Source organism: Puma concolor, chromosome D2, assembly GCF_028749965.1.
Source record: "Puma concolor isolate L17-30 chromosome D2, mPumCon1.1.hap2, whole genome shotgun sequence".
In the NCBI taxonomy this organism is placed as follows: Eukaryota; Metazoa; Chordata; class Mammalia; order Carnivora; family Felidae; genus Puma; species Puma concolor.
The window spans coordinates 18,934,690-18,941,386 of record NC_141677.1 but is presented as its reverse complement, the minus strand read 5'-3'; the positions used below and the strand labels follow the sequence as shown (position 1 = coordinate 18,941,386).

At 51.5% G+C, this 6,697-nt stretch overlaps 2 long non-coding RNA genes across 2 annotated transcripts; one reads left to right on the top strand and one right to left on the bottom strand.

Moving 5' to 3' along the window:
* Positions 1–570: 570 nt before the first annotated feature.
* On the bottom strand, positions 571–3,017 carry LOC147575824 (uncharacterized). Its single transcript, XR_015241597.1, has 4 exons — positions 2,132–3,017; positions 1,267–1,402; positions 982–1,169; positions 571–872 (listed from the first exon to the last, which is right to left on the bottom strand). It is a non-coding gene; the product is annotated as an uncharacterized LOC147575824 (long non-coding RNA).
* A 757-nt stretch (positions 3,018–3,774) lies between these two features.
* On the top strand, positions 3,775–5,571 carry LOC147575823 (uncharacterized). The gene is made up of 3 exons (XR_015241976.1): positions 3,775–3,856; positions 4,151–4,320; positions 4,829–5,571. It is a non-coding gene; the product is annotated as an uncharacterized LOC147575823 (long non-coding RNA).
* Positions 5,572–6,697: the final 1,126 nt, after the last annotated feature.

Sequence of the window (6,697 nt, the reverse complement as noted above, 5' to 3'; positions counted from 1 at the left end):
CCAGATCTCCCTAGGATATGGGCTCCTTTGAACTTTTCAAAGGTATGGAAGAAAGCCTGGCTTTTTATGAGTTGTGCCGCGGGCAGAGGAAATGGCTGTGTGCAGAAATGGGGGCCAATTAGAGGCAAAGGTCCGGGAGTCGCTCTCCAGAAGGGCTTGCTGCAGCCTTGCCTCGGGGGTCCCGGGGCCAAGGCTCCAGTGCCCCGCTCCTGAGGGCTCCTGGACAAGGGGCTGCTGGACAGAGGCAGGTGGCCATTCCAAGGTGTCCTCTTTTTTTTTTTTAATTTTTTTTTCAAAGTTTTTTTTTTTTATTTATTTTTGGGACAGAGAGAGACAGAGCATGAACGGGGGAGGGGCAGAGAGAGAGGGAGACACAGAATCGGAAACAGGCTCCAGGCTCCGAGCCATCAGCCCAGAGCCTGACGCGGGGCTCGAACTCACGGACCGCGAGATCGTGACCTGGCTGAAGTCGGACGCTTAACCGACTGCGCCACCCAGGCGCCCCCAAGGTGTCCTCTTTTGAAAAAAAAAAAAAATTTTTTTTAACGTTTATTCGTTTTGAGAGACAGAGCATGAGCGGGGGAGGGGCAGAGAGAGAGAGAGACACAGAATCCGAAGCAGGCTCCAGGCTCCGAGCTGTCAGCACGGAGCCCGATGCAGGGCTCGAACTCACGAAGTGCGAGATCATGACCTGAGCCGAAGTCGGACACTCAACTGACTGAGCCACCCAGGCGCCCCTCAAGGTGTCTTCTTTTGGATTGAGGTCTGCCTTTGACCCCTCTCACTGCCAAATTCTGGAAGACAGCAGCTTGGCCCGCATCCCCCATTCATCAGGTGCTGCGAGAAATGTCTGCGTGCGGCCAACATCGATTCTGGTGGTGGGAGGAAATGGCACATTTTTTTTTCTTGAGCGAAACTGTCTTCCCTGGGACTCTTACGGCCACAGGGGCTTGCAGGGCTACCCCACCTGAGACCACTTACATGCTCTGTCCCACGGGGTGGCCGGCCCCACCTGGGACTGACGGTTTTGCAGGGACACAGGACTTCCAGGGCCAAAACAAGTTAGTCATTCCACGCACAGGGCTTTTATCCGTCCACTAAGAGACGCGGCGTTTCAAATGGAAACAAAGGAAACCTATCCCTGAGGACAGAGAGCATTGAGACCGGCCCTCCAGTTGCAGAACAAAGGCAGCGTCGTTTGAGATTCGGAGGACAGAATGCATGGAGACTTCCACATGTGCCCCAACCCAAACTACCCGGGTCAACCCAGACCTGAACAGGTGCCCAAGTGGAGGTGAGGCTGTGAAATGAACAAATCAGGAGACGCTAGATGCTGGCGAGGATGCGGAGAAACGGGAACCCTCTTGCGCTGTTGGTGGGAGTGCAAACTGGTGCAGCCGCTCTGGAAAACAGTGTGGAGGCTCCTCAAAACGTTAAAAATAGAGCTAGCCTATGACCCAGCAACAGCACTGCTAGGAATTTACCCAAGGGATACAGGAGTGCTGATGCATAGGGGCACTTGTACCCCAATGTTTATAGCAGCACTTTCAACAATAGCCAAATTATGGAAAGAGCCTAAATGTCCATCAACGGATGAATGGATACAGAAATTGTGGTTTATATACACAGTGGAATACTACTTGGCAATGAGAAAGAATGAAATATGGCCTTTTGTAGCAACGTGGATGGAACTGGAGAGGGTTATGCTAAATGAAATAAGTCAGGCAGAGAAAGACAGATACCATATGTTTTCACTCATATGCGGATCCTGAGAAACTTCATAGAAGACCGGGGGGGAGGGGAAAGGGGGAAAAAAGTTAGAGAGAGGGAAGGAGGCAAACCATAACAGACTCTTAAATACGGAGAACAAGCTGAGGGTTGATGGGAGGTGGGGGAGAGGGGAAGTGGGTGACGGCCATTGAGGAGGGCACCTGTGGGGATGAGCACTGGGTGTTGAAATGGAAACCAATTTGACAATAAATTATATTTAATTAAAAAAAAAAAGGGAAGCTGAGGGCTGGACCCTTAGAAACCCGACGTCCTCAGGCCCAGCTGGGGCCGTGCCCGTCATCACAGCCACCACCACTACCACCAGGCTCCCAGACCCTGGAGTAGCCCTGCTCACACCCACCCAGGTATCCAGGAACCGGGAGGATAGACGTCGCCCAGGATGAGGTCCACAGCGTGGGTTCCAGGCCTCAGCTACAGGCAGGAAAGGCAGGGAGAGAATGCAGAGCTGAAGGGAGAGAAAAGGAGGCCATCGGGCCAGGAGAGAGAAAAGGGCCGAGAGAGAGAATTCTGGTCGGGGTGCTTCGAAATTGGCTCAGCCTTCACTGAGCAATGATACCTAGCATTCCCCGAATGCCTCCGTGGCTGAGATCTCTATTAGCCACACAGAGACTCTTCCAGCATCCCCCTGAGGGCAGCTTGGATTCTCCAGTTTTTCGTATGAAGAAACCGTGCCTGGAAGAGTTTAAGCCACTCGCTGGAGGTAAGGTAGCTAAGAAATCTCATCAGAGGGATGTCTGACGGCAAAGCTCTCGACAGCTAGAACACCCAGCTTTCTGACTCCTAAGGTTCTATCTGCAGAAGTACCCAGTGAATCTCCATGCCACGCCCAGGACGGTTTCTATCTTCCCTAACGTTAAGATCCACAGGTACTGTCCTTAGGACTCCTTAGGAGAAGCCCTGGCCGGTCACAAAGCCCCGCCTGGGGCTCGGAAACGGCCGCGTAGCTCCCCCTGCTGGCCACTCCGAGAGCACAGAAAGGGCGTTGGGATGGCAACGCGACCGGCAACGAGGACGCTTCACATTGACAAAGAAACCGGAACGCGGCAGCCATGCTGGGGACTGCTCTGTGCTTGGCGTAGGTCATTCTGGAGCCTAGAGGAAAGCGAGGAGCGGTGCCCGGCGGCTGGGTTCCCAGAGGAATCCTGAGAGGGTGGTCCCGGAAATGGAAATGATCTTTCGGATGGAGGGATCTCCAAGGCAGGCAGATTGCGCTCGCACGGCCTGAATCCAAACACAAAGAAAAGACGAGAAATGAGAGCTGATGCTTGACTAAAAGAAAAATCACAAAAGCCATACATAGACCTACGGCAAATGTTTACATGTTTGAGCCCTTACTGTGTGCCCACCACTGTTCTAAGAGCTTTCCCGTTGTTATCTCATTTAGTCTTCACAGCAATCCTATGAGATAATATTATGATTAATTTTATCAGATGTGGAAAATGGGGCACAGAGACGTAAAGTAATCCGTACAAGGCCACACAGCCGCAAAGTAGCAGAGCAAGGGCAGATACATAAAGCAAAAGCCCCAGGTGCCTGGCCGGCCTAGTTGGTGAAGCGTCCAATTCTCGATTTCTGCCCAGGTCATGATCTCACAGTTCGTTGGATCAGGGCCCGCGATCGGCTTTGTGCTGACAGCGCAGAGCCTGTTTGGGATTCTCCCTCTCCCTCGACCCCTCCCCAGCTCGCACTTGCTCTCTCTCTCTCTCTCTCAAAATAAACAAACTTTTTTCTGGGGCGCCTGGGTGGCGCAGTCGGTTAAGCGTCCGACTTCAGCCAGGTCACGATCTCGCGGTTCGTGAGTTCGAGCCCCGCGTCGGGCTCTGGGCTGATGGCTCGGAGCCTGGGGCCTGTTTCCGATTCTGTGTCTCCCTCTCTCTCTGCCCCTCCCCCGTTCATGCTCTGTCTCTCTCTGTCCCAAAAATAAAATAAAAAACGTTGAAAAAAAAATTTTTTTTTTAAAATAAACAAACTTTTTTTTTTTTTAAGGCAAAAGCCCTGTGGGAGACAGATTTTATGCTTCAGGAACAATTCTGCCCTCCTGTGTGTACAGAAACAGTGTCTCCAGGTATTCGGTCTGTCTGTTGCTCCTTCTTTATTCTTATATCGCTAGTAACAAGCAAACAAACAACAGAGCATTTGTGAATCCAAAAGTTAAGGTGGTTCACGTTGGCCACAGTGAAGAGGGAGCCCCATACACTTCCCCTCCCAGAAATAGACACTCTGCCCCTGCACCGTGAAAAGATCACCTCCCCCCCTGAGCGGAGCAGCCCACAGAGACAAAGGGGGCAAGCCTAGGTGCCTGGAACCCTAGCCCAGGGCAATGGCAATATAGTAAGTTACCGCTCGTGGTTCGTTACAGGGATTTGGCATTCCCGGGAAGAAAAGAAGGCACATTGGCCGAGGTGCAGACAGACATCTGAATCTTATTCCCCAGTTCTTACGAGCCGCTTAGAGGTCGTGTTTCCCCCACTCCCTTGTTTTCTACTAAAGAGATGACGTCGCGCCCTACTTGCTTACCAGGAGAGGGAAGTGAGTGCAGGGGGCAAAGGTGACCACAGCTGACCTCAGTGCGATACTTGGTTCTTCCGTAAATACTAAGCCTGCTGGAGCTCAGAACTGAGACTAAAGAGAAAGAACGTGGCGCCTGGTGTCCCTGGCTGGGTGCTCTTGCTTTACAGACGGGCGCCCAAGACACCCTGGACCCCCAGAACTCTACCCTCGCGAGAGGGAGGAGTTGGTGGGCTGGCGTGGAAGTGGGAGGCCGGCTGCGGGGAAGGAGTTTAAACCTTAAAACTGGAAACGTCCCCGGGATCTTGGCAGGGTTTTAGCGCTTCCCTCCGCCTTTAGATGAGGGACTTAAGCTGACCTTCTGACAGCGTCCCCCAGTATTGTGCAAGGACAGAGCTAAGCTTTTAGCAGCACGCTGGAGCACAGATGTGCCAGGGACGTTCTGTTAACAAAGCACAAAGGCTCGAAGGCAGGAACAGACCATTCTTGTCCACCGTTGGGAGAGAGCTCCGTTGTGTTTCTCCAACAGGGCAGAATTTGTTTCATTAAAGACTCCGTCATCGCCACCACTGTCAAAGGCAAATCCCTCCCAAGGCCGGCATCTGAATCCGACCACTGGAGCAAGGATTCTGAGGTTTCGACGTCAAAGCCTACAGCTCCAGAGAAAACCCAGGCGCTCGGATCCCCCAGGTAGGGGCAGGGCGGGCCACGCTGCGGCATCCCACCCACTCAGGAATCCCTTCTTTCCACTTGTCTGAGCAGACTGGGAAGGAGGGCCTCCGGCAACCAGCTGGAAGGGAGTTGGCTGGGGCTCCGCTGTCACTGATTTATGAAGGCCTTTCGGGGCCAGAATGACACCATCCACCCTCCACCTACCTCCTGCTAATTTATATTCTCAGAGCTTTAAATCACAGCGACAGCCCCACAGGCACTTTGACCAGTCAAGGGCTTCCGGGGCCCCGCACGCTGCTCTCCTGTCCCCACAGTGAGTCCTACAGTTCCCCGTCCTCCCCAACCTGCTCCAAACCGTACTCCCTCCCAGCTCCTGGGGCTCTCAGGCCCTCTGCTCAATCAGATAAACAGCAGAGCAGTGACTTTCTTTTCGCTGACTTGGAAGCTCCCTTGTCTGAAAAACATTGCCAACGTTAGAAAACAAAAACAAAAACAAAAAACCTTATTGATGTTATGACTCACCCTTACCTGGTATTATTGCGAAGCTGCAAAGCAAACACCTGCTCCCACCAACAAAATAAATGCGAAATTACTAAGATACCTAAGTTCATTTTCTTTTTCCTTTTTTGATGTTTTTATTTATTTTTGAGATAGAGAGACAGAGTGAGAATGGAGGAGGGGCAGAGGGAGAGGGAGACACAGACTCCAAAGCAGGCTCCAGGCTCCGAGCTGTCAGCACAGAGCCCGACGCGGGGCTCGAACTCACGACTGAGCCACCCAGCCGCCACCCTAAGTTCATTTTCTAAACACATTCTACCACACCACTTACATCTTGCTAGGCTAGAGGTGTTTTCCAGTTGCCCGAGGCATCTGAATGCCCATTATTTACACCCCACTTTTATTTTTTTTATTATTTAAAAAAAAAAATCTTTTTAATGTTCTTATTTATTTTGAGACAGAGAGAGACAGAACACGAGCAGGGGAGGGGCAGAGAGAGGGGGAGACACAGAATCTGAAGCAGGCTCCAGGCTCCGAGCTGTCAGCACAGAGCCGGACACGGGGCTCGAACTCACAGACTCTTAGATCATGACCTGAGCCAAAGTTGGACGCTTAACCGACTGAGCCACCCAGGCGCCCCTACCCTGCTTTTAAATGCTAGCCCAAACCTTTGAAGTCTACTGCCTCTTGCAAAATAATAATAATAATAATAATAATAATAATAATAATAAATAATAATATAAAAACCACAGCACACTGGAAAGCCTTATTATTTTTGAGGGTACTGCAGTAGCTTGCTCTCCAAATGGTAGCTATAGTCAAGCACACGAAACACAAAGCAGGTAGAAGCAGAAAGGAGACAGGAAATGAAAGTCAGGCTGGCTAGAAATTGGAGAAAGGCTTCAGGAAGCAAATACGACAAGGAAAAGAGAAAGTTGTGGGTGATTTCGTCCCTGAGATCAGAGCTCCAGCCCACCGCTAAGGGTACCGGGAGCCATTCTTTCAGTGGGCAGACAGCCAGTAAGCATTTATTATGCTCCCACTGTGTTGCCACTGTGTTGGAATTAGAAGTCGTCCCTGAGTTTAGCCAGGCTCTTCTAGAGAAAGAAATCCACCCTGACACAGATAAATCGCCCAGATTGCCTCTGTGGCCTTTCCTGTCCTGCTGCTTCTGTCAGAGGGATTCCGTTTCTGACACAGGGAGACCAGGGATAGACGGTCATCTGTT